This window comes from Cupressus sempervirens, chromosome 6 (assembly GCF_028749045.1).
Source record: "Cupressus sempervirens isolate cs-2001-9-10 chromosome 6, ASM2874904v1, whole genome shotgun sequence".
Taxonomy (NCBI): domain Eukaryota; kingdom Viridiplantae; phylum Streptophyta; class Pinopsida; order Cupressales; family Cupressaceae; genus Cupressus; species Cupressus sempervirens.
The window spans coordinates 638,888,808-638,906,485 of NC_143123.1; positions in this window are offsets into that span (position 1 = coordinate 638,888,808).

Genomic DNA, 17,678 nt, shown 5'->3' on the forward strand with positions numbered 1-17,678 from the left:
AGAACAAAAAGGAAATAAGAAAAAACAAGATATGATGTTTGCATTACCACAAAACCATGAATTACATAAAATTGTCAACCAACATGCAAGCTTACACTCCAAAACCACATGTTGATTTACAAATAGAAATCCTATCCATCAATGGTAACCTTCAAGAGATTATCCCACTAAGAACTACCTTTCTAAAGATTAATTTAATCAACATATAGAGCATTTGTAGGAAACATGTGAACCAAGTGAGATCATACATTCCACGATAAGGAAAATGTAATACCAAATATAGGTCAAAACCTAAATCACAAAGAACTTAACCAATACAATTTGAAATGGAGCATGCATCCATAGGTATATCAACCATGAGATTGGTAACATCAAGCAATGAGCTATGAAGCTTTTTAAATCACAAAAATTCTTTGCATGATTAAAAAACTCCAACCTAGTCATTAAAAATAAATAATGAACATTTTTGACAAAGAATCCAAGAAATCTCCACTACAAAGAATCAAATCGAGGAGATATTAGAGCATTTCATGAGGTTCACAATAATAACTAGGCCAACTCAAAAGAATGCCACATAAAATATTACAATTGACAAAATAGGAACAAATAGAAAGGAAATAATTTTGGTTGATACGAGATTGCCATGAACCCAAGGATGCTCCTGCATTAGACACCCCTGGTGAGAAAATGTTCCATGAGAGGAAATCATGAACATATATTAGGATTCATATTTAAATCCAATGCTCATTCTTGATCCAAATGTCTTCCTTGTATGTATCATTCTTCCTTCTTGACTAAATTTTTTTCTTCAGATCCTTCAATTTCTCCTTATCTTCACCTTTTTCTCCTCACCTCACATTTGCACATGGTAGTAAGGGACATCTACCACCACTCTCTTTCTCTTTTATGTAAGAATCACCACTTCTATAGTATCTCATCCTATTTACCATCAAGGTCCTTTGCTATTAACTCTACCTCTCTTAGCATCTATTATCATCTTATTTTCATTTCCATCCACAAGATCCTTCTTTACATCTATGCCATACCCAAGTATAATATTTGTATTTGGGTCCTTATTGTAGTAACTCTTCATAAGACTTAAGTTCATCATCCCCTTTTATTTCTACTTCAAGGAATCCAAAGTAAACTTCTTCCCACCCTTATCTATAGTTGTCAAGTTCCTTCAACAATCATAGATATCCCCTCTATCAAACTGCCAAGGTCTACCTTATAAAACATAAAAATCAGTCATATAAAATTCATCACACACAACTTCATCTCCAAAAGGACCAATATTAAGTTCACCAATCACTACTCTTTCACCTACATTACACGATCATCTTTCAAAACTATATAGACAAGGATGTTTAAGCTTCTTCAACCCAAATTTCTATATCATTTCTTCAAATACTAGGTTATTGATATTTCCATTACCTACAATAATATTACTACAATTACCCCCTAATTTTCATATAGTCCTAAAAATATTCTTCCTTTATATAGCTTTAATCTCTACTCTGCTATGTTGTATCAAAACTCTCCTAAGCATAAGGGATTCTCCCAACTTTGGTTCCATTGCATCCTCATCTAGCTACCAAATCCTCATCACCACAAAATTCTTTCTACTAATGCCTTTACTAGATTCCTCCAAATAGTCAAAAGTTGTATGTTTAGTTTTTCTACACTTGAAACATTTACCCAGGAATTCCTTGCTAACACTTCCTCTTATTTTTGCCTTCTGATATGGTTCTTTAATCCACTTAGATATTTATTCTTCCTCATTTTTAAAATTGTCCTTGGTACTACTCACCTACTTCTCTTTTCCTTTGGTTTATTATGTTGTCTTCTTTTTACTTTATCATTTTCCTTAAGAGTATATTGTGAGCATCATCTACTATGGAATTCTTAACATACTTAGCTCATCTTAAATGTTAAATCTAAGACCATTTATATACCTAGCCACCTTCTCCCTGGATATCACTTGGTGTCTAGATTTGATTGTCATCTTATAAATTGTCTTAGTATGATCCTTCAATCCCACGTACTTCTACTTCAAGTATTGCAAATTCTTGAATAATTCCAACTCGTACTCTTCTAGAATGGATTTAGCTAGCCTTTAGTCTTGCAACCATCTACCTTCACCAGGTGATTTCCATTTCACCATTTTCCTTCTTTTTTCCCTTTGTAACTCTTTCCACCATAAAGAAACATATCCTTTCAACATAGTTTGTGTTAACCTAACCTTCTATGAATCTCTAATATCTTTAAGCTCAAAGTAGTCCTCTAACTCACCTATCTAGTCTATCAAATCCTTTGGAGGAAATGAACCAAAAAAGTTAGAAACCTACATTTAATGAATTTAAATTACTTGTGTCAATGCTCTGTAATCTCTCTCATATGTTGATACTTCAAGTTGGTCAATCTCTAGGTCTTTTGGAACCTCTTTGTTTTCATTCTTTGGTTATGGATTTTTTACAAACCAACTTATGTATTTTGGATATCACTCCTTGTCTCAATTTTGAAGTCTTTCGTCATTTGCACTATCCTTCTTGGAAAAATATTTCCCTCCACTTTGGTACAAATGCCTTAGGTCAAAATTTTGACTAAAATGTTTTATTTGCCTCTTATTCAGTGCTTTATTGAACACACCTACAACCTGCTTGAAGTCAACAAAGTATTCAACCATGGGATGCCTCAACAACCCATTAAAGGTTCACAACCATCAATCATTCATCTATGATCCATCCTATTTAAGTCCTCTATAATTGTGGGCTAGATTATCACTCTTCCACACCATAAAAACTATTTCTAGGGCTTACCAAGATTAAAAAGAAAAGATCTATCAACAAACAAATGAAAACTTTCAACGATACCATCTAATGTAGTCACAATAGGAGGATCCTCAATGAGGAAAATTAAAATCATGCAACACAAGTCACATAGCAAAGACAATTAAAAGAATATCAACAAAGAACTAAGAACAAAGAACAAACAATATTTGATGTTCATGTTAACACAAAACCATGAATTTACATATAATTGGGCAAAAACATGCAAGATTACATTCCAAGCATACATTCTTGATTTACAAACAAAAATCTAGATCTATCCTTTAATTCTAACCTTTGAGAGGTTGTCTACCTAAGAAGTGTCATCATAAAGATCAATTACATCAATATATAGAGCCTTTGCAAAAAACATGTTAGCTAGAGAAAATCACATTTTCCAAGATAAGGAAAATGTAATACCAAAATACAAGCCAGGACCTAAATCATGAATAACTTGACCAACACAATCTAAAATTAAGTGCACACCCATGATTATGTTAGTCAAGAGCATAAGAACATAAAACAATGCACCATGAATCTTCCCAAATCACATAATTGATTTGCATGGTTTAGAAACTCCACTTTAGACATTAAACACATAGAACAAACATGTATGAGCAAGAATCCAAGATGTATTCACTACAAATAATTAAATTGAGGTGTGAACCAAGAGAAAGCTAAAACATTATATCTAGAGCATGCCATAAGATTTGCAATAGAAACTAAGCCAACTTGAAGAAATGTCATAGAAAACATTATAACTAATAGAACATGAATAAATTAAAAGGATATATTTTTGGTTGATGTAATATTGTCATGAACCTAAGGATGCTCCTGCATCAAGTTCACTAATTGAAAAAACAAGTTAGTAGTGCCTTTGATGAAAACGGAATTGTTCAATCCCCTTCTTATAAAGATTTTATGATGATTGATAGGTGGAAGATGGTAAGGAAAGATAAAGAACCACTAAGATAATATATCACCTAAAAATCATTCATCTTCTCCTATTAGGTCTAGTACAAGGACTAAGGAAGCCACTCGTTTATTTTTTCCTCAAATTTTTGAATATTAGTCATCTATGGTGAGTCATGGATCATAGTACAATCTGAGAGATAAAGATCTAGATCTCTCAGTCCTAATATTAAGGGGCATAAAAATCCTAATCTAGCTTGATTATGGTTGTTAATCATTTTGATGTTTTGGCTCAAGAGGAAGACTCATCTAATTATGTATAAGCATTAATTATAGGATTCTATCATAGGATTTTAGCATACTACCACTCCCTCATACTAAATTTTAGGTGAAGAAATCTATTTGTCAAATGGAAAATTTATGGTGTATTATTTCAAGAAGTTAAACTTAATGGTCCTTGTTGCACGATTCCATAATAGATCAAGATAATTACACCATTATTACTCTCTCAAGGGTACTATGTCCATTTTTTAGAACTATATATTCCATCACAAAAGATACACTTGAATTGTCAACCCAAGGACGTAGGACTTGAAATGGGTCAGCACGATATGTGCACTAAGTTCCTTAAAGAGTCTCAACACCTATGCTACAAGAAAGTAAAATGCATGAAAGGAATCTATACTACTGCTACTATACAGTAAACACACTTAGACATATAACTATAAAAACTTCGAAAAAGGAATTCTAAACTGGTTACAATTCAAACATCCACTATGATCATTTTCCACAAGTGTTGCAGGAACTTTCACAATAACTATGTTATAGGACCAATACAGTAAATCTATCTTAAAATAGGAGATTGAAAGAAATGAATCTACTCTACCTAAATCTATTCCACCTCCCAAGTGGGCCTCCTTGGTTGGCTTCAACTAACTAAGAACACAACGGGTATTCCAAAATCAGTCTCTCATTAGAATTCTTCTTTGATTACATGACTGAATAATTCATGAAGAACAAAAAAGAGAAACTTCTAAATCTAAAACTAGTAATATTTCATTAAGTTTTTCTCTCCTTCCAGACGATCCCCCCTTTATCATATATATAGAGGATTTGATACTTATTACAAACATAACATAAAAGCTATGAACAAACATTGCTAGAAAAGAGGGTGAAATGTCAACCATGACATAAAACATTGATTAAGGAACCTAATAGAAAGCTCACAAGAAATATAGTGAGTCAGGTCTTTCTGATTTTTTTGAACAATTACTCTCCTTGCAGACATGGCTTATCATTCGAAACTAACCTGGGCTTCTTTTGCCCTGAACGATCTTCATTACTTCCTCCTTTAATATGGTAATCTCCACCCTTTGCACCGCTTCTCCATTTCCTGAAAAGTAGAAACATTTAGAACATATGCACAACAACATTTCTACTTCTATTCAAATATAAGAACATAGCTTAAAAATATTTATATGGAATACTGCATGTTATGTATAATATTAAGCAAGGTATATCATATCCACTATCCATAAGTTTAATAGGTTCTAGCCATGCCCATCGTAAGTTCACAAGATATTCAAAACAAATATGTTGGAAATGTTTTTCACAAGGCTCAAATAGTGAGTTCAAACTATATAAAAACTATATCAAATTTGAGAAATTAATATGCCTCATCATCTGCCCCCACAATGCAAATGCTTGTCCTCAAGCATTATACTTCTTTGCCATGGCTCTAAAATCTCGCACTATAGTCTTCCCCTGTTTCCTACTTCTGAAGGTGTAGAAATATCCTTTGGTTCATCTCTGATGCTCACCCAAGTGTTCTTCAACCAATGGGTCTAATATAGTAGCATAATTTTCATACAAAAGCCAGAGAACGGTAGGAGGCTAAAAAGTTAGTGGCATCCATAGCTCTTTTTTAATTTTTCTTCCCAATTGCATATATTTAGCCACTCTATTAATTGTTGCCTCAAAATTGATAGGGTTGTGTGGTTCAACCTTTTTGAAAGGTTTTGGCAGTCAACTCCATCGATTTCTAAGCCTTGCAATTGCTCTCTACTATGTGAAATTTGGAAGTGTTTAGTATTCTCTGTAAACCTTTTCCCTTTCTTCAAACACTTTCTCTTTGATTTCTGGTTTTGGTCTCCCACAAGTTAATTTGAACCAATCTCTCAAAAGGTCATAAGGTTTATGGGATTCAACCCAGAGTGGTAATGGTTCAGACTTTTCAAGATCTCTATAAGTATCCAACTGCCTATCATAATTTGTTCCATTGTGCATCCATGACATTAGAGCTCTTAGGTGAACATCCCCTATGTAAAGTAGAGGATTCCATTCAGTCTCATGTGGAATTATGAAATTATGCAAATAGAACTCACACAACAAATTCTTTTTCCATGAAGGCAAATTCTAATATACATTATAAAAATCTTGAGCATTTTTAAATTCACAATCAATATCTCTCATTGTCATCATCAACTAAAATAACATAAACTATTCCTTCAAAAAAATAGCAAACACCCTTGGGGGTGGTCTACAGGCCATTACCTAATCAACTAGCTTTAAAGCTTTATTCATCTATTGTTTTTATTTTTCAAGTTGTTTCTTCAATGATTCAATTTCCTCATCTCTATCAAATATTGCCTTCTGCATTTGGTTTCTTTCTTGCCTCCACAAGGCCTTTTGAAAAATAAAATGATTATATAGACCAAACAATATCAACTGAATTGTAGATGACAGAAATTCTTGAGCCTTAGATTTCATCTTTTGTTCTTTGGCAACTTGCTGGAAATATTGAGTGTACCAGGAAGATTTATAGGGCATAAAAGAAACATTGGAATATTCAAGGACTGGTAGCATGGTAGGTTAATCATTGCTAGGGGCTTTTTTCTAGAATAGCAGTAGGGTTTGATTTACACATTTCTTGATTCTCTTGCGGTGTCTCATTAATAGGCTCATTTCAATGTGTTTCCACATTTTGCGGTTCTAATTGCATAGGAGAATCATCTAAGATATTTTCAACTACTAATTCTGTGTGAGACTTTGAAATTGGGGCATTTGAATTTTCAATGGAAACTGGGGATGCTCGACCTCACATGTGAGGGCTTCTATGCATAGGAATCTCTTTAGCTTTGACTGTTTTACAAGTCTACTTTGGTTTAGGCATGACTGGAGTAGATGCTGCAGGAATGGTTATTGTAGGAACAAACCTTTTTCTTTTTGTTACTTTAACAGAGGAGTTTTGGGCTTCCTTTTCAAGGTTAGGGATCTCTTTACTAACCTTATGCTTGCCCTTATCTATAGAAGAACTTGGTATAACATCCTCTAAAATAGGTTCAACAGGCTTACCAAGAGAGGGTTCTTTTTCCATTTCAGCTAGATTTGGACTCGGCTCTGTGATTTCTTCCCCATTTCCTAAATTTTGAGGAACAGGGTTAGCTTGCGGCTGTAAGGTCTTGAATTCAACAAATTCTAAACATGATATAGGGGAAGAATCCCTAAGAGATATTTCAACTAGAAGTCTAATGAGGGCATGATGGGAAACAAAATTTGCCTTTCCTTTTTGAGTTTCTTCAGAACTAATACACAACATGTTATAAAGGAAATTGGGGACATTAGCTTGTATGTTATGTCTTATGCAACTAAGCAATTTAAAATGATGGGAATGCAAGTTTGAAAACCTGCCTTCATAGGTTAAATACCTGATAATGTGGGTTGCCAATGTTGGATATGGAGCTAGAAGAGAAAGTCTTTTACATCTTGTTTTGTAATGTCCAGTTGTGGGTCACTTGGCTAAGTGAACTGTGCCTGTGAGGACCTGGCATCATGCTCATTTGGATAATGCTCCCCAACTGCCACTAGTCCTATGACTTCTACTATCCTCTCCTTAGTAGCAATCACTCTCAGTCCCCGTATTGTGGCTTCCCCTTCATCAAATGTAGTCATAAATTCCATTGCCACTTCTTCATTGTACTTGGTTAATTGTAAGAAATAGCCAAGCCATCCACAAGCATGAAATTGCAAGATTGCTTCAATGTCCACGAGTAAAATATTATGAATGATCGACTCATACCTCGTTAACTTTCTCCCCATCTCAAAATGTTTAGCTTTTATTTCCTCCTATCTCACCACTCTGAGAAGTTTTTCCACTTTTCACCTATGCAAATTCCCTCTTCTCTGAATTTCAAATTAATCTTTCTAAGAAATGCCATTACCACTTCCCTTAACAAGACTTTGTTGTGTTTGGCATGTAAGATAATGATGCATTAATTATGAAGGACATCAAGGTTTAATCTGAGGGTGTTCTCACAATAACTCTTAGTCCTTTCAATCATGTCACACATAGGTGATCTTTTCCCAAAATCGCAATGAAAGGTATGACAGATATAGAAAGATTTTAAAATTAATGAAAATATTAGACTGTCGCCAAAGTATAGCATATAACATGGACATGACATGTAGGATAATGTGGAGATGACATTTGGAAATTAATGCACTTTCTCAGCCCCCCACTAAAATTTGACAAGTGTCCACACTTTAAAATTTTTGGTATAGGAATGAGAAATTGGTTTAAGATTTATATGATACATATAATGTAATATTATATATAAATATTGAAATCTATGCACGAAAAATGAATAAAGAGTAAAAATTGATGTACTTGAAATTTTGAGTGTACAGTCGCATGTAGATTGATGATGCGGCGAAGTCTGGTGACCGTAGAAAAGGTGCTAACAATATGGTTTATTAAAAGCAATAAAAATAGTGTGTGGGTGACATGGAGTGTGAGTGGATGGTAGATAGAGAAATGAGATGGGTTGATATGAAGAAAGAGAAAAGTGAATGAAAGAATGGACCTCATATTAAATGAAGTTTTATTATGAGGGTTTCATTAAAATTTGTCATGGAATGGCTGTAGGAAGATGGTTATCACCTTTTGTTGTAGGAACTATGTTCGTAGGAGCTAGTAGACTGGTTGGTTGGAACTACTATAGGAACTCATCTTTGGTTTGTGGTTTATGATAGAGGCATAAGCTATGGTCATTTACAAGTAACTTGAACTAGACATGATCAATTGTTGTCAGTTGCACTGCTCCATTGTCAAATACATACTAAATTTCGTAATGTCCTAACCATTGAGTCTACAACTTCCCTAGATTCTCTTTGAAGTGAGAATCGTACAGGAGAGCCCAATCTCCTAATTTGAATTGTTTATTATGAATATGTGCATCATGCCATTTCTTTTGCTATTGTTGAATAAGTTTTTTTCTTTCTAAAGTTGTCTTTCTTATTTCACCCAGTGAGTTCAAGTGGAGAAGTCTCTCTTCTTGTATTTTAGGAAGATTGATGTTCAACACTAAAGAAGTGTGTAGTGTTTTATGTTCAAATTCAATAGGCAACATGGCTGCTTTACCATAGGCAAGCTCAAATGGAGTGAATCCAGTTGTTGTCTTCTATGTGGTCCTGTATGCCAAACAATTTTAGTTAATCTGCTAGCCCAATCCTTCTTGTGTATGTGCACTGTCTTAGTCAGAATGGCTTCAATTTCTCTAATTAGTGACCTCTGCTTGCTCATTTTCTTGAGGGTGATAAGAACTAGATTTATGATGCCTTATGTTGTATTCTTTCATAACCTCAGTGATCAGGTTTGATGTGAATTGGGATCCTTGATCTATAACGAGTTCTTTGAGGGCACCATAACGGACGAATATTTCTTCATATAGGAATTTGGCTACTTTCTCATCTCTTGCATTTTTCATTGCTCTAACTTCCACCCATCTGGTTACATAATTCATACATACTAAGATGTAGGATTTTCCATTGGATGGTGGGTCAACTGGACCTATGAAGTCCATACCCCACTTGTCAGAAGGTGTTACTACAATCTATGGATTGAGTGGCATTTCGTCAATTTTGGTTGGTCGGCCCATCCTCTGGCATTTATCACAATTGGTTGTATAAGTCACTAAATCCTTATGTAAGGTTGGCCAATAATATCCAGTTGTAAGTACTTTCATTATTGTTTTTTTTCCTACAAAATGGCCTCCACATGGTTCATCATGACAAACATGTAGTATAGCATATATCTCATCTTCCCTGACACATGTCCTCATAACCTGATCTAGTCCAACATAGAAGAGATTTTTATCTATCTAGGAATAATGAAAAATTTTCTCTGCTAGCTTCCTCCTTTCTTTGTGAGAGAAGTTTTGGGGCATTCTATTTGAAACAAGATAATTTGTTGTGTATGCATACCATGGTGTATGAGTTGCTATATCAAACAAGTGCTCATCTAGAAAGGGATCTTCAATTGCAATTGGATCTTCATCAGTAATGGTCAATCTAGACAAATAATCAACAACTATGTTGGATTTTCCTGGCTTATCAATAATGGTAATATCAAACTCCTGTAACAACAAGAGCCATCTTGCCAGTCTACCAGTTATAGCTAGTTTGTTCATTAAGTACTTTATAGTTGAGTGATCGGTATGAATAGAAATAAGATATCCAGTTACATAATGTATGAATTTTTTCAATGCATAGATTACAACTAGAAGTTCTTTTTTAGTTACTGTGTAATTCAGTTTAGGTCCATGAAGGCTTTTACTAACATGGTAGATGGCATTATCAAGATTAGTAGGCTTTTGTCCTAATACAGCTCCTACAACATCATCTGATGCATCAGTATGGATATGAAATGGAATTGACCAATCAGGTCCCTTTAAAATTGGTGCCATAGTGAGTAGTTTCTTAAGCTATAGGAAGGCTTTATTACATTCGGGTGTTTAAATGAATTCAACTTCCTTAGTCAACAAGGTATACAAAGGACTAGCTATTTTACTAAAATCTTTTAATGAAATGCCTATAATATCCAACATGACCTAAAAAAGATCTTACATCTTTTGGTTTTGTAGCTATGGGCAGTGTTAGAATTACCTTTATCTTAGCTAGATCCACTTGTATTCCTACAGCTAATATAAAATGACCAAGCACCATTCCTTCTTGCATGAGCATGAAACATTTCTCATTGTTGAGTGATAGATTATGTTCTTTGCATCAGAAAAGAACCTTTTCAAGATTCATCAAGGCTTCTTCAAGGGTGAGTCCAAATCATGTGATAATATCAGCAAAAATGTTGATCATTGCTTGTTGAAATGTTACAGGGGCATTACACAAGCCAAATGGGAAGATAGAATATGCAAAAGTACCCCATGGGCATGTAAATGTGGTTTTATCTTGATCTTGAGGAGCTATACTTATCTAATTAAAACCACTATACCCATCTAGAAAAGAAAAGTATTTCTCACCAGCCAGAGTGTCCAGAACTTGATCAATGAATAGTAAAGGAAAGTGATCCTTTTTGGTTGCTTTATTCAATTCGTTGTAATCTACACAAATCTGCCATTTTCCTCCCTTTTTAGGCACTATGACCAGAGGTGAAACCCATCTACTCTCAGATATAGGATATATAAAACTAGCATCAAGTCATTTCTGTAATTCAATTTTAACTATTTCTTTGAGGGCTAGATTAATCCTTATCTAGGGTTGATGGAGTGGTAGGCACCCTTTATTGATGTATATTCTATGAGTGCATAATGTAGGAATCAACCCTTTCATATCCCCATAGTCCCATGCAAAAGCGTTTTCATGTTTTTGAAGAAGCTTTATTAACTGTTTCATTTGTGTAGAAGACAATTTGGGATTGATATGGAGATTATGACCTTTTGACAACTCAACAGTAGTTGTAAGATCATCTATAGCAACTTTAGAGATTGGACTTGTATCTAGTTCACATGGTAAGAGCTAATGGATAATGTCTGGCTCCTTGAGCATAAAACAACTCTTATTACACTCCTCATATGTAGTTAATTCTAAGACAGAACTGTTAGATACATCTTTTTCTACCACACAAGTATTGTCAAGAATACAATGAATTACTAAATCCTCTTCCTACAGCTTTAGAAAATATTGTTTATGTAACATCATAAGATGTGCTACAGAGCTTAATTATTTTTCTCCATCCCCTAAATTTGGCCATATAGATGTACTTAAATTTAGTTGTGGTTGTGCTGGAGGATATAGATCAAATTTCTTTGTTGCCCATCCATTAGATATGGTCATACTCCCTGACCTACAACTTATATTTGCATTAACTGTAGTTAACCATGGTCATCCTAAAATGACAGGGTAACTAGATAAATTGACTTTTGGAGACAAGATCATGAAATCTACAAGATACTCTAGAGAGTCTAGGGTTACTACTATGTCTTCTATCATCCCATTAGGAGTGACAGTAGAACTATCTGCAAGTTGCAAAATTGTTGATGTAGTTCTTAACCCTTCTATATTCATCTTTTTCATAGTATCCTTAGTCATGATATTTATAGCAGCACTAAGATCTAGTAAAGCATTTTTAACAAACTGACCATTTATAATCACATTCACAACTAGACTTCCTGGATCATAATATTTAGGAATGATCAATTTTCCTAACATGATGTCAGCCAGTTGTCCTTCAACATGGACTATTGTTGGATCCTTTTTCTTCCTCCTAGGATTTTTTAGACAAGCTTCTCTAATGGCTTTGCCATAAATAGGAACACCTTTAATAGATTGGAATAAGGGTATTTGGACCTGCATGTTCTTTAACTAATCAATGGTGTCAAATGATTGTTCCTCTATTTGTGTAGGTTTACTTTGTATGAGCTTTTCTAGAAAAGGAGGTTCAATTATTGTTTGAGTTTGAGCTGAGCTAGTTACATTGGTTGGGTCAACCACTTATGGCTTAGAAATTGCAAGTTCTGATGTTGTAGGAGTATCTGGTATTTCAGTTATGAGAGGTAGTTTAGGTGCTAATAGGGTTGTACTAGATCTCAAATGTATATCTGCAACATTTAGAGTATAAGTAGGATATTGTTGAGCATCGACATAATACATAGGTTGTTGTGGCTATTGGCTATTTGGATTTAGCTGAGATTATGTAGGTAACTGAGTTTGCTTTTGAGGTCCAAAACTTGCAGGTGGGGGCATTAGTGTAGATTCTTCTTCGACTGGAGGTGGTAGTTGTGGTAATTGTGGATTACCAATATTTTGGTTAGGCCATTGTTGAGGTCCTCTCTATTGGTTTGTAGACTACCAATTCCATTGGGATAGTTGTCATTGGTTATTTTGTTGGTTAGACCATTGATTATTTTGTTGGTTTAGTCAAGAAGGTTGGGAATTCTAAGACCATTAAGGTTGTTGTGGATTATTTTGCCAAGCATTATTCCAATTAGGTTGACTATATTGTGGAGGACCTTGGGTACTACGGTTTTGTCATTGACTACCATATAGATTTGAATTTTGTAACGGTTCTTGAGGCATATCTTAACCTTGAACCCATGGTCGACATTGAGAAACAAAGAATACTTGCTCATCCTCTCCATCTATCTTGATGTATTCAATTAGAAGATGTTGGTTTTCCACGTTAGTGATCAATTTGCATTGGCAATCTTTCTTCTGCTTCCGACAGTGTGGGTAGTACTCAGCTAACTGGACCTCAGCTTTTGCATGCTTCTTCTTTGTAGTCATTATGTCGAGATGTGTAGGGGCATCATTTATGATATCTTGCTTAAAATTTGAGAGCAGATTAGATATCTCAAGGTTTGAAATACCCTGACTGATTCCTTTAGTAACTATAGTCCAGTGTCCTCTACCTTTCTTCATAGTTGACCTTGAGTAATTAAGGTAGATTTTCTTGAGATCATCCCAAGAAGATTGATATACATCACCACCAACCATCAGGTCTAGTGCTTCTAGACAATTATCATTCACCCCTCTCAAGAAGACTAGCTTTTATGAATCCTCTAACAATACATGTTGAGGGTTCTTTTATAGTGTATACAAGAAACATGAAACATAGTCTTCCAATGTTTTATCCTCCTTTTGTGATATTCTAAAGATAACATCTCCTCTAGAATCATTTGATTTGAAATACTCTTTGTATTTGTCTAGAACCAAAGTTTTCATTTCATCCCAAGTACCTGTTGCATTGGCTCCTAAGCCCACGGACCATCGTAAAGCTGATTCTTTTAGTGTTGTTGGAAACAACTTGAGCTTATGGGCATTAGTGTTTTAGTCAAATCTATGACAAAGTATGTCAAATTCAAATAAGAAAGTATCAAGGTCTTCAGTTGTAAGGCCATAGAACTTTGGAAGAGCAATTGCGGTATATTTTTGAGATTAGCATTAGTTATGAGGCTCGGAAGAGGAAATGAAAAAGTAGGTTGTGCCATTACTAGAAGTATTGGATTATGGGGTGGCTACTGAAAAGGAACATTAGGTACTAGATTGTTAAAAAGTAGTGGATTTGGAGTAGCACTATCAAGAAATTTGGCCAAAATTTCAGTAAAAGGTTGAAGACCACTTGTTCCTAGAGGTTTTGCTCTTGAGGATGATTTTGTAGGAAAAATAAGGCTTGCATCTAAAAAAGGCAACTTAGCTTCTTCTTCAATTTTGTCGTTCAGATTAACAAACTCCTGTGGAAGAAATCTCCCATATTCATCTTGTTGTCTCCCTCTTCGATTCATGCAATTGAATTGGTGACTTTTTAGTCAAGCCCACAATTTTGCAGTTTCTAGCTAACAAACTAATCTAAAAATAAAGGACTCATGAAGGTTCCTAGTTTGACACCATCCCCAACAATGACACCAAAAATGTGTGGTTCCATAATAGATCAAGATAATTACACCATTATTCCTCTCTCAAGGGTATTCTGTCCATTTTTGAGAACTATCTATTCCATCATGAAAGATACACTTGAATTGTCAACCCAAGGACATAGGACTTGAAATGGGTTAGTACGATATGTGCACTAAGTTCCTTAAAGAGTCTCAACACCTATGCTAGAGGAAAGTAAAATGCATGAAAGGAATCTATACTACTAATACATAATAGTAAACACACTTAGATAGATAACTGTAAAAACTTTGGAAAAGGAATTCTAAACTAGTTAACAATTCAAACATCCATGATGATCATTTTCCACAAGTGTTGTAGGAACTTTCATAGTAACTATACTGTAGGACCAATATAGTAAATCTATCTTAAAATAGGAGATTGCAAGAAATGAATGTACTCTACCTAAACCTATTCCACCTCCCAAGTGGGCCCCCTTAGTTGGCTTCAACTAGCTGAGAACACAACAGGTATTCCAAAATCAATCTCTCATTAGAATTCTTCTTTGATTACATGACTGAATAATTCATGAAGAACAGAAAAGAGCAACTTCTAAATCTCAAACTAGTAATATTTCATTAAGTTCTTGTCTCCTTCCAGATGATCCCCCCTTTATCATATATTTAGAGGATTCGATACTTATTACAAACATAACATAAAAGCTGCAAACAAACATCACCAAAAAAGAAGGCAGAATGTCAACCATGACATAAAACATTGATTAAGCAACATAATAGCAGCTCACAGGAAATATAACGAGTCGGGTCTTCCCAGTTTTTCTGAACAATTACTCTCCTTGCAGAAGCAACTTATCATTCGAAACTAACTTGTGCTTCTTTTTCCATGAATGGTCTTCATTACTTCCTCTTTTAATGTGATAATCTCCACTCTTTGTGCCACTTCTCCATTTCCTGAAAATTAGATTCATTCGGAACATATGCACACTAACATTTCTACTTTTATTCAAATATTAAAACATAGCTTAAAATATTTATATGAAATACTACACGTTATGTATAATATTAAGCAAGGTATATCATATCCACTATACATAAGTTTAATAGGTTCTAGCAGTACCTGACATAAGTTCACAAGATATTCAAAACAAATATGTTGGAAATGTTTTTTACAAGGCTCAAAGAGTAAGTTCAAACTATATAAAAACTATATCAAATTTGAGACATTAATATGCCTCATCACTTGTCTTCTTGCTTCAATGTTCAAAATTGGAGAGATGTTACCTTTATCCATACATTGTACAATAAGGGTGAGGGAAGTTGTTATTTGGTTGGCCTCATGGATTAGTAGGTTTAATTAATGGGAGAATCATTTACATGATTTTATGTGGATCCTTACCTTTACCAATGACCGACTCCAAATATACACGATAAAGAGTTTAGTTATGAGAGTGGATGTCCAAACTTCTATCTCATTCTTATTGGACCATTTGATATGAATTTAATATGGTGGAATAACATTATGATTGCATCTTACCCAACCATATAAAACCAAGGAATGGAGAGTTCAATATATGGATTTCTTTGTCTCATCTTGCCCAACAATTAGTCCAAGTAAAGGTTAGATTATAGGGAAACTTGAGCTAAATATAAAAATTATCAATGCTAATAAAAAATATATATCTATTTAATATGGTATAGCCTTTATTTAAATGCAACATTATAAATTTAATTCATTGTAGGGGATAAGGAGGTAAAATTTGGGCTCAACAACATTAATTTAACTAAGGAAATAAAGGTTCCCAATATTTATTTTAACTCTTCATTTATAAACATAAGGATTTTATTGGGTCTGCATGTCTCTTCTATAGATCTAGGTTCACTATTACTTCTATTCAAAGAAAAATAAACCTCAAATCATCAAGTGAAATACTTTAATGTGGTTTTCTATGTCATATAGACCATAAAAAAAGATGAGTTGGAGTTAAATTATCATTCATCTAAATATGCTGATCTAGTTGGGCCCTCCTAAACTAGTTATCTATCTATGCATCTCAATTAAACTTTTATAGATTAGAAGGTAGTTGAATCACATCTTCCTTTTTTACTTTTCTTCTAGTTATAACATAACATGAGGGTTAGTTTCTCTAAAAATAACACTTCTAATGTATATCACCTTTTGTGCAACAATGTACCAAAGCTTGTATCCTTTCACACCATAATTGTATCTGATGAGGATACATTACACAAACTTGTTTTCCAAATATGTGCATTTTTCCTTTGGCACTTTTATATGAACCTTGTAATAGAAAAAATTAACATGTATACATGAAGGATTGTGACTTGACAATGCCTCCATAGTCATTTATCAACAAGATCTAATGAAGGATACCTATTAATCAAATAGCAAGTAGTGACAACAACTTCAACCCAAATTATTTGTTCAAGGATAGAGCCACTAAACACACTCTTAGCCTTCTTCATCAATATCTTATTCATCATTTATGGAACTCCATTCTGCTATTGATAATATAGAGTTGTCTTCTATCTATGATTATCACAATCGTTAAAAAATCTATCAAAATCTCTACAAAAAATTCATTGTTGTTATTAGTCCTTGAACATTTTCTTTTCTTTCTAGCCTTCAATTCAACCATTGACTTGAATTCTTCAATTCAATTGGAAACATCTTATTAATTTTTTTAATAAATTGTGGCCATGTCCTTATTTACTATTCCTCAATTAATGAAACATAATAAGTAGATTTTCTAATTAAAGGAACAACTACATGATTAAATACATCAAAATGATAAAGATCAAATACACCACAAATTTATGAGAACTTAAGTAAATTCAAATGAGGAACAATAACATCCAATATGCTAGATTCAAATCTTCATGTATATAATCCTATTTTCAAAGTTGATTTGCCTCTCTCTTAGATTTTGCAATTCTTCTTCACATATAGCTTTCGTAATATGTTTCTATTGTGTCCTTAAATTCTTGATCACACTGGCATTACATTGGTCTCACCATCTTCATCTGTGATCTAATTGAGAGAGCGGATTGATTTTTTTAAGCGCCCTTACTTCCAAGGTTCGTGTGCATGTAGAGGAGGGAGCCACTCATCTTGTCTTCCCCCACATGCAAGTCATGTTCAATTCACATTAGAACTTGCATTCATTTCATTTCACGTGTCACTGGGTGTTAATCTTTTCAAAGGTGGGTCTCTCTACTATAATCAGTTGTATCTTTTGAG